The sequence below is a fragment of the Dermacentor variabilis genome, chromosome 2 (genome assembly GCF_050947875.1).
Source record: "Dermacentor variabilis isolate Ectoservices chromosome 2, ASM5094787v1, whole genome shotgun sequence".
Taxonomy (NCBI): domain Eukaryota; kingdom Metazoa; phylum Arthropoda; class Arachnida; order Ixodida; family Ixodidae; genus Dermacentor; species Dermacentor variabilis.
The window spans coordinates 144,212,851-144,232,923 of NC_134569.1; the positions used below are offsets into that span (position 1 = coordinate 144,212,851).

General features: G+C 43.7%; 1 protein-coding gene and 1 long non-coding RNA gene across 2 annotated transcripts in view; one reads left to right on the forward strand and one right to left on the reverse strand.

Moving 5' to 3' along the window:
- Positions 1–20,073, forward strand: part of LOC142571014 (cytochrome P450 3A29-like) — a 64,101-nt gene that overhangs the window by 16,617 nt on the left and 27,411 nt on the right. Inside the window, exon 3 of the mRNA XM_075679314.1 lies at positions 1,471–1,567. The gene's annotated coding sequence lies outside the window, so the exon portion shown is untranslated. The remainder of the gene's footprint in view (positions 1–1,470; positions 1,568–20,073) is intronic.
- LOC142572811 (uncharacterized) lies at positions 7,909–12,587 on the reverse strand. The gene is made up of 2 exons (XR_012826145.1): positions 12,379–12,587; positions 7,909–10,058 (listed from the first exon to the last, which is right to left on the reverse strand). It is a non-coding gene; the product is annotated as an uncharacterized LOC142572811 (long non-coding RNA).

Sequence of the window (20,073 nt, forward strand, 5' to 3'; positions counted from 1 at the left end):
CCATGTGGGGGCGAGGACCTTGCTTCAACCAACCCTTTATACCCCTCGCCTGTCGCGTGCTGCAGATTCCCCCTTCTTTTGCGGCATGTAAAAAAAAAACTGGTCGGAGCTTGGAAATGTGCACACCAAACTACGCGACAGGCTCCCAGGGGATCTCATGCAAAAACTTGTATATATGCACTCGAACCACAATGTCCGGAAGGTTTCATCCGCTGCACAGTGAAGCATTGACGGACACAGATTGATACAAATGTCGGCGTTGACATTTTGATGTGAAATCAACGCCTTGACGTGAAATCATGCCTAGATTTTGAACGCGGAAGCCCTGCTGGGTCTCTTATGATGCAATAATCTAACGATTAAATTCTTTTCAGTGTTAGATCGGTAAACGGGTGGAATTTTTCGTCGCTTAGGGCGCAAGTCCCTTCTAATTTTTTTATTATTCTTACAAAAACAGCCATGAAAGCAGCCACGTTTTTTCATGCCCCTCAAAATTTCATAAATCTTACTTCTCTACTCGGGACAGCTGGAGTTTGAGACACTGTGCTAAACTGCAGTGATTTACGAATCGGGACGCATTCTTAAACTTTCCTGCCTTTGGAGTCGGCCCGCATTTTTCGTCACACGGATACCAGCAAAATGTGTGAGGTCCGCATACAATGCTATCCCATTAAAATGACAGACTGGAGCAAATCCTCTTGCACTGAATCCATTAAGTTGTTGTTGTTGTTGCATAACTTAGTGCGAGAGCAACAGGTTCTCGCCGCTACGACAGCTTGTTCTTGTTCCCTAGTGAAATTTCGCAACCCACTCTTGGGGATTGGCCATGAATTGCACGGTATCTGCTGAGAAACTTCGTCTTCGTCTGTATTGCCAGAACTAAGCCCGCATGCCCATCACTAAAATAGAAAAAAAAACTATTCGCCGCGGTGTACAATGCACGTCCCCGCCATCGTTGCACAGATCCTAATCCTCCACTTGAACCAAATAACAAGGGATACATCACCCATGAACGTGGATGCAAACGTTATTCGTCGGCTTTGAACAGGTATGCGGCCTTTCTTGTTTTGAAACGCAATTGACAGCGCCGCAGTCCAGATGCGCTGAGCACGCTGACTTTTTTTTTCATATTTCGCCGGCTTTCACAGAGGCAGAAAAAAAAAGAACCACGTAAGGACAACGTCTTGGAAACAACTTCATTAGCTTTTTTTCTAAGGAAGTTCTACGACTTTTTAATTATGACTTGCATCCCTAAACGAATACTTCCGAAACTGAATATTAAATGTAAATATTTAGCTAATTATACATGTAAACATTGTCTGCGTAACTCAAGATGACCACAAACAATATGCTGTTGTTCTCACTTGTTTATGACATACTACTCTATTTTTTGGTTCTGGTTACGTGAAACACATGGCATAATCTTGTTTCTTTTTTTGTTTTTGTTTTTCAACTTTTTTTATAACATAGGTTCTTCAATGGAGCGGCGCCTTTTCTCCTTGTCAAAGATGTTGACCTGTTAAAGAAGGTTCTAATCGAAGACTTCCACGTGTTCCCTGAACGAGGGGTTCGTTGAATTTCCGTTTTACCTGCATATTTTTTACTGGTAGCATTTCGCTTTACCGAGACGAGACTAAACGCCATCAAGATCGACTGATGGGGCGATGCTTGCGAATGTGAAAAGTAGTAGTGATTGATATACGTTATTTAGTGTAAAGCGAAGGAGGTGGAAGGGAAAAAGAACCTTTACTTACACGAAAACTGCGAGACGTCATCCTGGCGAACAAATCCTTTAGCTGTCTTCTGCAGTGAAGGTGAAGAAGGTAAAGTGTTGCTTGCTGCAGTTGGCCCTAGCTTTACAAAAGCTGCCGGTAATCTCACCGTCCGAGCCCCTGCTATCGAAGGCGGCACGGTCTGAAGTTAGTCACATTGCATTCGGTTATGTAACAACACCTGGTAACACAAGGAAAGTTCACTGAGAGCGAAATAGATGTTGCACCATCCATTCTACACAAAAAAGGGGGCGTGAAAGAAAACCAGATGGAAAAGGAGCTGGTGCGGACAAATTTCAAATGGAAGAAATCCGAAGGCAGAATACCGAAGCGCACAGCCTTAGGGCTACACGAGGCTCCCATTAGGCTGATTAATGGACTAGGACCAGAAAGTAAAGAAGCTCTGTTGAAAGCAGACAGTTGGCGACAAAGTAGAATGAAAATATTTAAAAACATTAGGGGGACAAAGACAGAATTCACTCGTAGAAACCGTCGACAATTACATCAGTAATATAAAGGTTAGCAATGCAGGCAATTAAGTAAAAGGTGCAAGCAAGGGCTAAGAATAATGGCATTTTGAGAGAAGTTCACAATGGCTACAGAATAGGTAAGCGTTTGGATAATAATTTATTTGTCCTTACTCAGTGCATTGAAATATCAAGAATAGAAAGGCAGCCGTTATATGTGACCTTTTTAGACATTGCAGGAGCGTACGACAACGTCTACCGCAACATGTTGTGGGATATTCTGGAAAGGAAAGTATTAGGCAACGATTTTCTACAGCTTTTGAGAGAGAGTTACCTAGAAGATACCGTTTGCGTTGAATGGGAAGGGATGAGGAGCGAGGAGAAAGTTGACATCAACAAAGGACAGAGCCAGGGGTGCCCTTTATCCCCACGGCTGTTTATGATGTATATGATGAGGATGGAAAGAGCACAAGAAGGTCGTATTATCGGGCTTAATTTCTCATACAAATAGGCCTGCACATCATTGAAGCAGCAGCTTCGAGGTTTGTTTTATGCGGACGACATTGTGTTGCTCGCTAACAAGCAAAGTGATACCCAACGTCTGGCTAATAGGAAAGCGATCAGTTAGGTCTCGAATCAGGTGTTATGGAATGTAATGGAAAAATCGAACAGACAGTGATAATACAGTGCCAGAAAATACCTCGCGTAAAATAATATAATTGGCTTGGTACCTTTTGATAAACGAAGGCAATATATATATATATATAATTGTTTATAAGGGAAGGCAATATAAATATCGAAACACAGGAAAAAACAATAACAGGGAAGGGGATGAGAAATGCGGCCATGATGAAACACAGAGCGCTGTGGGAATACAATAGGTGCTAGGTGCTCCGAGGTATGCGGAAAGCTGTACTAAATCGAAGACTTACAGTTGGAAATGCGATTTGCTTGAAAGCAGAGGTACAATCAGGACTCGATGGCAACCAAAGGTCAGTAGGACGCCTCGCATTGTGCGCTCATGGCAAGACTACAAATGAAATTGTGCAGGGTGATATGGGCTGGACAAGTTTTGAAATGAGGGAGGCTCACAGTAACATTAATTATGTAGAACGACTCAGGAAGATGGAAAAAAGTAAATGGTCAGGGAGAGTGCTCATGTATTTGTTCAGTAATAACATTGATTCACAGTGGAAAAAAAGAACTAGGAAGCTTACCAGAAAGCATGCGGCCTGTATGGTGAGCAACACACAAAGAACGTCATCTAAAAAGTCAGAGATGCTGAGATAACCTCGCGGGTGGCGCCAATGGAAAAGAAAGCTGCCATGAGTAACTACTTAAAAGGAAAATACCAAATAAGGAAAGAGACAATTCATGATAACTCAAAGGGAAGCTGATTACTTTTGGAAGTGAGATCAGGACGCCTTGGAACACGCTCATATAAAGCGAGATATAAGAAGGAGGAAGAAGTATGTGGTCTGGCTGCGGTAAAGCTAGGGAAACGATGGAGCATGTTGTATTAGAATGGGAAGGTATCTGCCCAGCGGTAGATTTAGGAATCACTGGCCACCTTGAAGTCCTTGGGTTCAGCGAGAGAATGGGGAAATTAAACATGTCTGCACTTCAAATTAGTAAGTGGCGATTGAAAGATTGGGGGAAATCGGGAAAGCACAAACAGCAGAGGCGTCCATGAACAGAGTTCACAATACAGGTTCAGAAACTTTGGTTATAAAAATTAATTGTGAATTGTTACAGCAAACCTGTATACCTAGACCCTCCAAAGAAATTTACGTGTCGCTGGCGTGGTAAGCAAAAAACTCTCTATACGTGGGCCGCTCCCGCAGACAGTGCAACGCCAGGCCGACCCGCGGAGGAGGGGGAGCAGTCGTTAAGCACTCCCCATACGTGGGCCGATACCGAAGAGAGTGAAATGCCAGGCCGACCCGCGGCGGAGATGAAGCAGGCGTTAATAACTCCCCACACATGGGCCGATTCCGAAGGTAGAGCAATCCCGGGCCGACCCGCGGCGGAGGTGAAGCAGGGGTTTAGCACTCCCCATACGTAGGCCAATCCAGCAGAGAGGGCAATGCCGGGCCGACCTGCGGCGGAAGTGAAGAAGGCGTTAAGCACTCCGCATACGTGGGCCGATCCCGAAGGTTGTGCAATGCTGGGCCAACCCGCGGCGGAAATGAAGCAAGCGTTAATCACTCCGAACAAGTGGAACAATGCCGAACGTAGTGCAATGCCGGGCCGATCGTCGGCGGAGATGAAGCAGGCATTATTCACTCCCCATACGTGGGCCGATCCCGAAGATACTACACTCTAAAAACTAAGGGAGTGCCGGGCACTCTCTTTGAGGGAGTAGCTGCTTGTCCCATATTTCACTCTCTTTTCGAGAGTAGACCGACCCTCTTTGAGAGAGAGTAGGTCAACTCCTCCTGACAGAGTTTTGTTACTCCACCGCAAGGGATTGCTAGTACTCTTCCGCAGAGTGATAATACTCTTCCCACAGGGAGTGCTAGTACTCTTCCGCAGAGTGCTAATACTCTCCCCGCAGGGTTGATAGTACACCGCCAGACCGAGTACTTCTACTCCCCCCAAACAGGGTGCTTGTACTCCTCCAGAACAGAGTGCTAGTACTCTTCCCAATATCCTCTTAGCCAAGTCCTGGTCACGCATGCAGGCAGGAAATCAGATCAAATTAGGGCCGCTGATATACTGTTCCGTAGGCGGCTCCTCAGAGACACTGGCCCGATTCCAAGCGGCCTTCAGAATAGGCGTGAGCAAAGTTATGCAGGATTTTAAAGTCATTTTTTCCTGGCTATTTGCTGCCTACCGTGAGGCGTGATTGCTCTGTAGCGGCATATGCGTATGCGTCACGAACGCCTCTGAGGAGAAAAAAAAAGCGAATTAACACTTAATCTGCAAATATCTGCGCAAATTTTACAATCAGGAGTCACACAATCTAATTAGAATACAATTGTCAAGGGAATCGCATACTTATCAAGAATCACAATGCTCTATACACATGTGAATTCGAACCCGCGTACACTCGCATTTGTACAATTCAAAACACACATCATAACCATTACACCACAGCGCCGCCACGCCCAGTCGTGTTCCTTTAGAGGTTATATATATACCAAACGTATTTGATGAATCGGCTGCGGTGGGTGGGGTTTCTCTGCAGTGTGCTGTGCTGTTGTGTACTGGAATACGTGTGCGTTTGCATCATTTCCATTCCTTGCTACGACTAACGAAGGAAGACAACGTAGACGACAACGTGAGAACTATTCACGGCTTGTCGTCACCGCAGGAAAATAACAAATGTGCCGTTCAGCTCATGATCGAGTGCTTCTCCAGTCCATGTTCTCCAAAATACGCGGATACAAAGTATTGCGCCAACCATCCACGTATGTGAATTTAATTCGCGCGTATACTGGTGAGCAACTGCGACGCCAGTACCAGGCATTTCGACGTGCCTCACGCTGCCGTGTAGGCGTTCTTTTCAAGTGCATTAGTTTAGAGTTTGGTTCAGTCCGCTGTGAGCAGTTGTGCTGCATTAGCAGCGGATCGTTAGCGTTTTGAAGCGCATGCATTCCAGCATTTGGAGACTGCTTATGCCGATAGCCGCGTCAAATGCATTGGCACGCATGTTTAAATGACTAATGTGTCCACTTGTTACGCGTGCACTGCTCGTATCCTGTGGCAGTGCTCGTTCTAAAAGCTTCGAAGACCATCTACACTCATGCGTGTGTTCAATTTATATATGCACAGGATGGACTTGCCGGCTAGTTGGTTGAGCATTTTAGAAGAAACAGCGCAACACAAGGACGACGCAAAAACATGCCACACCACGAAGCGCTGGTGTGGTTGATGCTTTTTTTCGTCCTTGTGTTTGCGCTGTTTCCTCTTCCACGATACACGCACACCACAGGTACGCGAAAGTTTAGGAGCATAAGTGGTTAACTCTGTTTTCCCCGTTTTCTCTCAGTGTCAATGACACAGTGCGTTGCCCGGAATTGTGCACGCTTACCCCCATATGCAGAAATGCATCATAACTTGAAGCCCATGCTTGACTTGATCTAAATGACGCAAGTCGTGAACGCACCAAAAGAAAGGCAGTGAGCGTCTTGGGGGACGTTCGCACCAGGCGTCGTTTATATCAAGTCAAGCATGAGCTTTGTATTAAGATACATTTCTGAATACGGGGGCTAGACATCTGCTTCTTCCAGAAAATGTCGAAGAAACGCCCGCCAAAACCAGGCACATTCGTAAACTTAACTAGGCATTACGAAGCTCCATAGAAAAAAAGAAGAGTGGTATTAAAAGCTTTCAGTATTTTTCTTTACTCCAATATAGTTGCGCTCTCGTGGCTTCACTGTACAGAGATAGTGCAGCGTTAGCTAGAAAGCATGAATTTCCTAACTCCATGCCAAAATAAGCTTGTAAAATTATTTAGGTGCTAGAATCCAGGGTTTGTAGCGATCCTTGAAAATCCTTTATTTCTAAAATGCCATTTTTCAAGGCATTGAAAACCCTTGAATTTTTAGAAGTATTGGAAAGTCCTTAAACTTGTACACTTGGCTAGACTTAGCAGACACTGCCAAGCGCTTTTTTTCCCTTCTGTGACACTCTTTCGCATGTCACAGAAAATTGTCTCTGGAGGTAATAGAAGGAAAGCGACATCCTTAAAGTTGAAATTACAAAGGAGCTGCAGATACCAGTTTTAAGCACATGGAACCGGCGACAAATGTGCTTGGAGGAGCAGAAGCAGGAAGCTCAACAGTTGAGGCATTCGAAGAGAAGCCGTGAAGATTAAATTGAGAGCGACAGACACAATAAAAAGAAATTAGAAATGACTATTGCTTATTTGATGGTGAAAAAAGCTGAGGCAACAGATGACATCACATACACTGTCAAACCAAACAGTATTCAAAAACTGCAAATGTTGCAGGTCCAAGTAGTTAATTGTGCTATTGCAGAAAAACTTTGAGCGCTTTCCTGAAATGCTTCCTTGTGTGCGTTTAGTGGTGGGCGGTGAAAGGCAAATTAGCAGTCTTTCAAATGTTTGAAATCACTGAAATGCGATTTGTTTTGTTTTCTTTTGTTTGCATTAAAGTTAACGGTGTTCTTGAACAAGTTATTGCCTGTCCAAACTACTACACACATTGCACGAGGTCCTTGAAGTTACTGTGTCGGGGCCTCGAAAGTCCTTGAAAACCATTGAATTTTTTTCTTCAATATTGCTACGAACCCAGTAGAACAACTGTCATGGAGTAAAAACCTTGGCTGAACAGGGGCTTATACGCAGAGCACAGGAAGACTAGAAATGCAGTAGTAGGCATGGAGGGCCCTCAAAAAAATGTGCCACATTTGCTCGTCTGCCTTATATTTCTGCACCGACTGTCGCATTTTTAACAGAAGTGCACTTTCTGTTCTACTCCAATAAACGCAACATTACGAACTCCAGTGTGGGGCAGTCCTTCAGCCAGTGCAGAACTTTTTCTGTACATCCGAGTCAGCTCTGTCATTTTTCCAGCATTGTAGTACAAGATTTGTTAAACTGGTTTAGCAGAATATGAGCAGTATACTCTTAGCTGTTTATTTGTATGCACAAGTTCAGGTCCTCAGTTTGGTTGCATGACAAATTGCCATACCTCAATAGATACAAGAAACAATTTTATTACAGTTTAATAAAATCCAAACAGTAATAATCACAACAATATAATGACATACATTTCTTTTGGTACGTATACAGCCCATGTCTTGGCAGTGTATAAATTCAACTATACGCCGCAAGTACTGTGTCCTGATCACTATTATTCACATGTGTAAAACCATCACAGCAATTCAACAAATATCACAGTAATTAGTGACATACACTTTGTAACTGCTTTACATGAGCATAATGTATACAAATGGTCCCTGTGTACCTACACATGACTAGTGCCACCCGAGTACTATTACTCAAAGGTGTAAAACCAACAAAGCAGTTCTTTAAAAAATATCACAGCGCTTAGCGACGTACATGCTGTAACTCCCTTGTAGAAACTTAATACAAACACGTGAGGACACAGAAAGCTAGCAGTGGGCATACATGGGAATACCACCGCCTCAATACTAATTCACAAGTGTAAAACCAACCAAGCAGTTCTTTAAAGAATATCACAATGCTTAGTGACATACATTTTCTAACTAGCTTATATAAGCTTTATACAAACATGAGAACATACACAAAGCTATCGGTGCACCCGCATAGAAGTGCGGCCATCTGAACACGATTATTTGCAAGTGTAAGCTCAACAGAACAGCTCGTTATAGTGACGCACATTTTGTAACTGCCGTATACAAGCTTAGTGCAAGCACAAGAATGCAGAAAAATATAAATTAAAAACTTGCTCTATGCATACACAAACAGATCAACACAAATGGTAAAAACCGCTTTGAAGACAAATGTGAGTGTGGCAAAGCGCAGTGCTGTGCCGGTTGAAATTGCCACCCACAAAAGTATTGAGCAATGCTTAAACCACAGGCAATAAAGTGCTGAAAGACTGCGTCTCTAACGTAACTATTTTAATTCAAATTTCTTGAATATAGGGCTCGCTTGCAGATAAGGCATCTGATCCAACTGACCTGATTTTACACCTGCTACATGCATACAATGCACTCAGATATAACTGGCAATAATAATTATAAAAGGCATTTAAAAACTTGATAGTATGATGAAGATGCATGACTAGAAAAGTTCTGTCCCCCTCGTACTTGTTAAAAAGGTGTAAGTACGACATGTTCTTTTTTTCCTCAATTTTTGCATTAATGGACAGCCGGGAACCTCGAACCGACACACAAAAAAAGATACTGCTATGTTAATAGTGTTATGAATAATTTTTTGTGAAAGCTTTTTTACAGACAAGTTGCAGTCTCGTTTCTGGAGGTTGAGCTGTATCTTGCAAAATAACTTGAAAAGTGGTCACATGGTATCATGACACTATATCATGTTAGTTTCAGTTGACTCTCTTGCCCTACAAGTCGCTGCTCACTGTGGCCAGTGATGCAACAGCAGTGTCTGTGTGATTTTCATCACACTTCTGTCCTATGCCATTCTTACCAGAGTTGGCGGCACATAGATACCCAAATTTCGATAGTGTTGCTTTCTCAGGTGGTTGCTTTTGATTTGCTCAATATCAGTTGGCACTTCAGCTCCCATCAAACTTCTTTTTTACCTCTTCAACAACATCAACAACAATCTTATGACACCTGTGTTGTCCTTCTAGTTGCCTACAAAGACCAGTCAATCTAGCAACAACACTGACAGTCTCTACTATCTTGTAATGGGGGAGAGGTGTGTCCCACCATGTGTTCCACATTGTTGTCACTATGTGGGCTGGCTGGGGAGGCAACAACTGTAATATGTTTGCATTTGCATATATTAAACTGATGCTTGTACTGTGTTATAACACCTAACTTAGTCTTGTACTTGCTCCACAATAACACTGGCTCACAGTCGTGGTGAAAAGCTTTTGTATGTTGAGCAAATGAGTTGTGTCCACTACAAAAAAAGTCAGTGATAGCACACATGTTGCTCTACCAAGCCTGGTGTGGTTCCTTCTGACACTGCTGCTGATGCTGACGCGCTGCTGCTTTCCTCGTACACTGTTGCAGCTGCAGTAGACATGGCAGTCTCTGTATCTATTGCTGCCGTGTCATCTGTCATGGTAACTTCCAAGTGGTATCGGGCTCACTTCTGCCACAGAGATGTTGTTTGCCCCTTGAGGGCTCTCATGATCAGGGCCAATAATTTCGTAGGCATTGTCTCCTGCATCGAAGAACCATAAGAACAGCATGAATTAAGAAACATAGCTCTAAAAAGTACGGACATCAAGACTTAACCACAAGCTTTGCACATAAGTGACCGGGCTTAATGAATAATACTTGCAGGAGGAGTTACACAATTGTTTGTGTATATTACAGTAAAGCCTCATCAGAAGATATTCAAGAGGCACGGGAAACATGTCTCTCGAAACCAAAAATTTTGAGACACTGAGGAACCAGACTAGATCACTTTATTATGCATCATCACTAAAGTATGTTTTGATATATTTGAAGGAATAAATGCTCAGGGTGGCTTAAAGGGCCCCTAAACCACTTCTCGACATTTTTGAACATTTCAAGTAAACACGCGTATCGAAATCAGAATGCCGTCACGATCGACGAAGCCAAATGCCAGAGTGCGTAGCACTGCCGGAGCACCACAATATGAAGAAAATGACCCCGTGCGCCTCTCTGGACCTATCCTGCACCCCCCAGTTTGTCCTGACGTCACCAGGCTGTCTCTGATGATGTCACCAGTTTCCGGTGCTGTCGATTGGTCGAACGAAAGTGTACGACTGCCGGCAAGGCCTGCAAGCAAATACACACACTCCTTCTTCCTCGTCGCGTTGCGCGCGATGCTATTGTGGGCAGCCAATGGGGGCAAAGAACAGAAACGCCAACAGAAGGGTCTCCCTATGAGGCTCTTCAACACGAGTCACCATACAGTTCCGTTGTATTAGCGCCACCCCTCGCAGGACGACGGGCCAGCGCGGCAGCAACAGAGCTCGTTGGTGTTGGCCTGTCCCGTAACATTTGGAGGTGTACTAGGCAAGGAAAAGACGATACTGTCCATATGGCGCGTACCAGATGAAAGAGTAAAATGAGTGGGGACTACTTTTCGATAATCAAACACACGTAGCTCCACTATTACTGCACCGTTTCGAAAAATTCTCGTGGCTACCTGTTCATTGCCTTATTGTGTAGAACTGCAACACCGCAACTAAATTTCAACCTCGGTGGTTTAGGGGCTCTTTAAAGAAGACATTCACAGCTTTTTAGTGACCGCAGATTGTGTTAGCTTCCTTCCCAACTTCTGGAATTTAAACGCTTCACTTTGCAAGCCTTGTTGCTCGCAGTACCTTTGAGGTGCTCTTAGACGCTCGTCAGCTTCAACTGCCGACACTTTCTGCCCTGCACTGTCCTCGTTGCCCTCCTTTTCTGGTTCATGCTAAAAGAGACATGCGCAATTGACTTGTGTAAGGATTGCGTGATCTTTACGCCCTTCGGAGCACACAAGGTGCACAAAGTGAATGTGTCTGGGTTGTGTCCCTTCGAAGTAGTGAATACTTAAAAAGTCATCCTTAGTAACAAAGGTGTCTCTTGTATACAGTACTGTTAACGTGGCAAACATCGGAAAACCAACCAAACCATTTTCAGATGTCTCTTACAACCAAGTGCATCTTGTAATGAGATTCTTCTGTACTGAATATTTTTCAACTATGGATCATCTGCATGTACATATAGTCACAAAGACATGTTGTGTGGAATGGCGAATCGGGAAACAGTTCGTACTCTTACTTTTTGTCCCTAACATAAGCAGCTGATAACAATATGATAAAAAATCAGGCAATGAGGCTAGAATGGAACATAATCCTTCAGCTCTAAACAGTTTTTTGGGCCCACATCATTCCCCCATATGACATAAGGAAACAACATGATTGCAGTAATGGCTGCATGTGATCTGAGTTGATTGAAACAAACTATACGTAAGGTTGTCCTGTATGTAATTTTATCAGAGTGCTTTTTAGATGTCCTGCTGGTGATCCTGGCTGCGCGATGCTTCTCATGCTTTTTGGCACGATTCCTTTTTTTCCACTCCACTTTTTTTTCAGATTATCTCCCCTTTCCCTTCCCCTTTGTGTAAAATAGCACACTTGAAGTATCAAATCTGTTGAACTAACGTGTGTATCAAACCTGTTGACATGTGTGCTTCTCTGTGGTCTGTGTTGTATTTTTGCGCTGCACAATTCAATTCAAGATGAAAGATGGAACGTCCCTGCCTTTAGTTTAATTGTGTGTGTGTGTGTGTGTGTGTGTATATGTCTCTCTCATGTTTTGAAATATATGTACATTCAGGAGTGCCTGCATGCCCTTCTCTCCTGCTCCAGTGACAAAAAGGAGAGCCTGTTTATGTACCATAGTAAAAAATTCGAAGGCTTTCGCTGTGCCCATTACATCCCTTATCATATGGATCTGTCACAATACAGAGTAGCAGTGGTCCATAATACTAGCCCATCCCAACATAATTATAAATTAACACATACCGACATGCTGCGAAACAGCTGTTGCAAAGCCGCTGGTGAAGGCAATTTCCGCAGCACTGCAGTGGTACAGCCGAGTTCCACCTGTATAGTGACAAATCCATATGCGTGTTAGCAACTCAGTAGTTGCTGATGGTTTCATAAGCTTTACACTACACAATAAAGTAATCTAGACAACTTTGTTGGAACAAATGCACATAATTAGGACACCACTTAAACACTAACACAATTAATTGCCCCCAATCTCTCACTCACTAAGGGATAATACTACTGAAACATCGGTGGAGAGCTCAGATTAACACAGCCCATAAAGGACAAGCGTTCTTTGAGGAAAACAGCTATAACAGCGGTTAGTTTTCTTGATCATTTTATGTGGTAGCTTTGATTTAAATGTCATGCAGTACTATAAAATACGAAGTGCCGCATTTCTACCAGCAGAAGGCGTCGTCAGGCTCGTGGTACAACAGATTTTTGCACCGTTTGTCAGTGAGCCGACACATACAAAGAAAACCGAATTCACACATACACATACAGTGTCAAGTACACTTCTCCTTCTGAAAACGCAGCCACCAGTTCGAATGTTGCCGAAAGGAAAGGTTATATAAAATGCGAGACTGCATGGAACTGCCACTTATGACTGCAAATGTATGGTCTGCTGATTGCAGAGGTAGTCACATGCTATTTCTAGTCTCTTTTAGAAGCATTACTAAAGAATAAATTAAAATCTATTCATAAGTCACGAATTTCATGCATCCACAGTTTGGCTAAATAACCTGTGAGAAAAAGGCATGTTTACCTGGAATAGCAACCTTTTTTCCTGCTGCAAAACTTTCCTTCGAATTAATGAAATAACTTTACAGCGTCATAATGCGTTTCTCGCAACTACTTGCCGGCAGTGGCGAGTTAGTGTTTATATCCGACTCATTGGGCGACAATACTGCCAAACACAAATGCTTCACAAACACGAGAACACGTCCCTCGCAGAGAATAGCAACCATATATGCCTCTGTGAGACATGATCGCACCTTTGTGGTCAAAATGTACATTAGAACGACATCACCATCTCATTAAAAAAAAGCCTCCGTACAAGGCAGTCGCCAACTGCATAGTGTGAAATTGCAACTGATGTCCACTTTCTGGTGGCCTGTGTTTGAGTCACTTTTGGCAGTTGACTGGGTGCTGAGAAATGCACATCCTGGGTTGTCCCTGCAAAACATACAGGGTTATGTCAAATGTTGAAAATATATATATGGCGGCATTTCATGAGTCGCAAAACAAACGAGTAAACTAATAAAGAACTGTAATGTAATACACATCATAAGATAGGCTGTCAAGTGTTAATGCATTACGCAAAAAACCTAATGCATAGGAAAGACTATATGTATACACACGAAGCTGACACAATTTAATTCGCTCTGGGTTTTTCCGTGCAGTATATTCAAATTATTATGTCTCGTGGTTAGAGCAAAATTAGTGTAAATTACGAACTAAATTATCTACCCTGGAAACTTTTCTTCAATATGCACCTATGCGCGCTTCGAACGAGTAGCGTTGTAAAATTTACGTACATGGCATTTAACATAGTTGCTGAACACGGATTTCCTTTGCCCTGTGTCGTGTACAGTGAGCTACATATATCTGCCCCCCCCCCTTTTGTACTAGCCATACTGCGTGCCACTGCACCTATACGCACGTCAATAAACCTCACGACACAGAAATAAAAAACGCACCGATCACCCATGCCTGCATGTTGTAGTGGGCCTAACCTAACCAAGCATGGGCTGTTGCTTTTTATAGTAAACACAGGCATCGTGCTCATTGCAAGTATGTATCATGTCGCTAAGCAAATATGCAATTTCATTGTATCACTATTTTTTTATCACATGGATATATTTGTTGAGAGGCAAGACAAAAAGCAGTCACTTCTCAGAACTAATCAGCTTTCTTAAAACACATCTTTAACTTTTCAATGACCATTGCTGCTATGTGTTTGTCTCCAGAGAGCATACTTGATTTGACTTTCCAATCAGAGACATTACATAAATATACCATGTTAAGATGACTGCCTGGAGCACGTGAGAATTTTCATCTTCGTGTAACATACTGTATCTTGATTTTGTTGACATTTGGTCAAATGGTACACCCAATATACCCACATTCTAGTTTTCTTGTCCAAATAACATGCCAATGTATTTTGATTTTTTGGCATTGGCTCCTCTGCACTACGTGAATTCGCGCTGCACTGGCTCTTTCACATCCTCGTGTCCTTGCAGCTGCCTTCTTGCGTTATATAAAGCGGGTACCTGAAAAATATCGTATGCAAAAGTCAACACAAGGGCATGGTGCAAAACAACATCAAGACAGTCAAGGCCATGGCAATAAAAAGTCTTAGCTCTTAGTCTTCCTAGTGAAATGCATGCAAAACATCCAAATGACTGCAACAGTCAACTGCTAAACTAACTTCAATTTTTAGATTTAAGCAAAAAAACAAATAAACCACAGTTCATCCTTGTTTTTCATGAATGTTAGAATACTCCTGCTAATGAATAGAATATTGGTCATTTTCAGACGTCATAGGTCTGTCATGAGTCTGGTGTATCGCAAACACCACTTGTGACACATCCTAAGCAAGTGCCCAGTGTGCCCCCCCTCCCCCGCACCATCCCTGGTTGTGCCACTGCTGAAGCCATAATTTGAGGATTATAGCTGCAAACATGATGCTCAGTAGGGATGAAAATATTGTCCTTCAGCTCAATGGATATATGGATGTGCCTATAAAAAAGGGCAACAAGGCTTGTTATGGCAAGCTTACCCACATTTCAATACTAACAAGTTCACTGCGGCCTGCATCTAAGCTTACTAAAAGGCATGAACTTATTTTCATGCATGAGGTGCGCAGTGGAGTTCATTTTTGACAGACCCGACTACTGCTGCAGTTTGAAATCTAGCATTTTAGATTCTTGTAGGCATGTAAAAGTTGCAGTTAAACCGCAGTTATTAGTTTATTACACCAACCTATTGTTCTGTGTACGACAGACTGGTAACACGGAATTAAAGCAACATTTTATTTTGATATTTTATTTCTCTACTAAAAATATTCAAGCGATAAACACATCTTGATCTGCCATGCTATAGCAAAATGCACACATTACGCTTGTAACCCCCAGAGGAAGGCTGATTTAGCTGTTCATATGACATAACTCTGACACGCCAACTCATATTAGCAAATGCACAGGCATGTCCAAAACAATAAGCGTATGCAAAGCGCCCCTGCAATTGTAATTCCACACAGCAGCCGTTATATTCGATGCCGATGCGTAACTAGCTGCTTGACAATTCACCGAGTTCGTAGACATAAGCATCCTTTCAGTTTCGCACCGTGCACGAAAACCGCAACAGGAGACAAAACCAGACCTATAATCACACCATTTCAACATGAGCAAAAACAGTTCAGTCTTAGGGATAAACACTGTGAGAGCGATTTAGTGCGCGACGGCGACGAGCGACGGCTTCGAGCGACAAAACGGGCCGTCGCTTGAACAGATGGCTCGGTTCTGGAAATCTAGAAATCGTCGCTCGTCGCCCAGAAGTGCTATGAGCGACTAGCCAATAGCGCGAAGCCGGAACTGGATGTACATACATCGCTCAAATACTACCGATTGTCGCGCGGAACGAGCAAATGATTCAATTTTTATACGTGCAAGGATAAGAACGTACTGCAAAACCTCCGGAAATATTTTATGCTACTTTTTATAGTAAAATACATCAACGTAAATTACTAAAGCACGCGTCACGCGTGACTGCAGCCCTCATGCCGGCAACACCGGGGAGGCGTCGCTCAAAATCGTCGCTCGCACGGAGTACGACTTGTAGGCGACGAGCGAACGCGACAGCCATCTCCGTCGCGTCGCTTGTAGCTGCCGCGCGCAAGATCGCTTATATGGGGTTTATACTTTTTTCAGCATAAAACATGGATTCCTCATGCGTTTTCAGTAAGTTCAAGATAACGCGCCCAACTGACCTCTTGCAGCATGCAGCTGAATGCCTGCGGCAAAGTTTCTAACTAGCACTGGTGCTGCACGTAACTTCAGTGGTCGCAGATTCCCCCTGCGCGAGACACCGTCAAGCGCGCGGTTTATTTATAAAAAAAAAGCATGCTGCCAGCAAAATGACGCCTTCTGTTATGTGATTCCTTAGTTCAACAGCGTTCCGTACACAGTAGACTGCCAAACTGAATAAATTCAAACACACAAAACGCACGCTAACCACGCTCCGCATAGGCTCGGAATCACGGGCTGGTGAACCAACCATTTTAAGCGTCCTCTCGCCTGGCGTCTTATTGAACATACCATAGTTCTGGCAGCGTTTGCGATTTTTAAAGCTCTTACGGACAACGGCAAAGTGATAAAATCACATGCAGTTATCGCGACGACTGGCTTTTTAGATTGACATCGAGAGACAGCGCGTACGCCTAGTCCTTTGTCAATCGCGTCGGCTAAGCGCAGCGACGACTTCCTGGCGATAGCATGACATATACGGAGAATGTGCACCTAAGTTAGAATTCACTTACCGTGGAGGATTTGTTGTTATATCCAAGGCATGACGAACGACTGTCGTGTTTTCGTGGCGACGCGAGATGGCTAACACACGATCTCCCTCGGCTGGCCTTTGCTCGCTGGACGGGTCACCTTTCTGCGGTGCTGTGTTGTTCCGCGATCTTGAGCGCGCGCGCGCGCGGTGGAGCCACTCCGAGTGAAAAAGTAGAGCGCTCGCTACGCGTTCCTTTGAACTGCGGCGGCCTGTTCTCTTAGAAGCAAAACGATGTGTTCTTTGCTCAGCGTGCATGAATGATACATTGCCATGTTCGGGGCCAGCCACCTACAGTTGAAGCAGAAGATTACGCTACGTTTTGTTTTCTATTGCCGCAAGAGTCTCTCTTTTCTATTGTCGCAAGAGTCTTTTCACTCTCTAGCTCTGAAGGGGAGAGTGAAAAGCACATTTCACTCTCTCCTTGGTGACAGAGTGAACAATGCATTTCACTCTCCTCGACATTTTGCGAGAGTAAAACGACGCTTTGAAGAGTGAACCGGCAGCTTCACTCCTGCGATACCCTTCCTAGTTTTTAGAGTGTACAATGCCGGGCCGACCCGCGGCGGAGGCGCAGTTCGCCATTAAAGGGCCTACATACACAGCTTCGCTGGTCATCCTTCTTCACAGAGTGGAAGGGCACTCAGTTTTTTTTACTTTTCTTTTTTTGAGCATAGGTAGGACTATACGCAATAAAATAACAAGAGCTTGGTGGCGCAACCCGCCGCCCCGTTGCAACGTTGAAGCTCATAACATCCATCCATCCAACAATTTGCACGGCTCTCAATTCACACTCGAACCTCTTATCCCGGAGGCGTTTAAGAACGAGCGGAAGGATCCCTATCTTACATATCCAGTGACCTTGCCGGTCCAAAATGTCACCTATATAGCCTAAAGTATGATGAGTTGCGATAGGCACAAAGGAACGCCGCATTTTCTTTTCTGCTCGCAGTACATATTGCTACTTCTGTTTATTGTTTACAAACCCGCCGTGGTTTCTCAGTGGCTATGGTGTTGGGCTGCTGAGCACGAGGTCGCGGGATCGAATCCCGGCCACGGCAGCCGCATTTAGATGGGGGCAGAATGCGAAAAAACCCATGTACTTAGATTTAAGTGCACGTTAAAGAACCCCATGTGGTCGAAATTTCCGGAGTCCTCCACTACGGCGTGCTTCATAATCAGAAAGTGGTTTTGGCACGCAAAACCCCATAATTTAAATTTTTTTATTGTTTACAATATGAGATAATATCGTCGGTCCCACCTAATGTTAGCCATGCTGTTCAACGAAAACAATATAATTAGAAATGACGGCGCAAAGTACAATTACAAGACCTACGATGTTCGTTGCCGGAATTTTGACAACCGAACACCAATAGGTCTTAAAGTCGTATCTTGTGCCATGTTTTCTAAATCCATTTTATTTTCTTTGAACAGCTTGGCTAACTTTAGTTAGCCAAGCCCTATATATACTTAGTTAGCCATGTAGATATTTAGCCACCCTATATATACTTGAACTCTAGTAGACCACCTTACACATTGATATCCGGTGTTTCTTTTTGTATGAAACATCTCTTACAAAATAGCTGACGACTTATCTATGGTCTACTAACTAGCACAACTTTAAAGATGTGCGACCTAGAAATGTGGTACGAAATGAATGTCCCAGGTAATGTTTCTGAAAAGCATGCATCCACCACATGGGGACAATCTAAACTAGTCGGTATGCCGAGGTCCTTTTTCGCAGATTTCGGGCTTAATAAGAAACACCTTGCACGTCGAGCACACTGCCTAGTTTACAGCGTTGTCTTGGCTGATAGAGGAGTATTGCTAGAGAACGTTACTGCCCTAACAAAATGATTTTATGCCATAAAAATGCATGCGTTGTACCATATTTTAGGGTAAGAATTGTGAACACTTCCTTAAGAATCATATAAATTCAGTGTTTGTTCGTCGGTGTCCCTGCTTAAATGCTTTCGTTCGGATCGAGAGGCTATGTTTTGGGCAGGATCTTATAACTACTGTGTGCTTGTCTTTCGGAAAAACGCTCTAGCTATGATATACGTACTTTTGACTATTACCATTAAGCGTCAGTGATAGCGCATGCAGTTTATGGTTAGAGCTTAGGCAAGAGGATATATCACAGCTCATAAATCAAGATATTATCGCAGTTTCTTTCTGGCCACAAACTCGAACCAGCATGATCGAAGCTTAGCTTTATTACTATTTTTGACAAGGCCTAACCATAAAAATAAACTCAAAGGTTCCGGATGTCATCCGGTAAAGCGAATAGTTCCCAAAGGAGAGCCCCCGCACCTAAAGAACAACAAGCGTAGGAAAAAGTAACGTTTGATTTGAGTTAGTAACGATGGAACCCTAACGATGAAAAGACAATCAACCGGCTACTACAGGACTTGCGCTCACTTCCAACTACATCATCACTTGCGCTCACTTCCAACTACATATACGTGCACATTTACCATTCACGCCATCACACGACTACCAACGTAGGAACATTTGAAACCTCATCACAGTATGCAAGGATATAACATCTTCCTTAAAGTATATGTCACAGCCAACCTGTTGCAAAGCAATGCGCACCGGGCTCTATGATAACACAGAACACGCTACTAGTGCAAAGTACCCACCAAAGTTACGATGCACAATGGGGAAGAGAGCCGAGGGCAAAGAGGACGAAACAGTGTGTAAAGGACACAAAGTTCAGCAGTCCTCGTACATCAATCCTTGTAACAGCCCTTCTAGTACGCGTCCCTTCTTGGTCCGCGTTCTTAAAACGCAGCGCGTCTAAACACTCTGGGTGTTGATCTGCAACGTTAGCCATTCGTCGTACCCCTATCCTTTAGCCACGGCCGCTTGATGGAACGCACAGGACGTGTCTTTCATCTATTGGCCATGCCTCAACTCTCTCCTCAAATAATGCAGGCATCGGAGTTATACAGCATAGCGTACACTTCTACCGCATTGCTATCAGACGTGTCCTAGGGCAACAGCTTTGACCGTGACACGGTGTCGCAATATGATGCCATCTTACGTGCTAGTAATGTTCTTGGTCGGAATTACTGTTCTACTGTTCCTTCCAGTCCTCCCCCACCC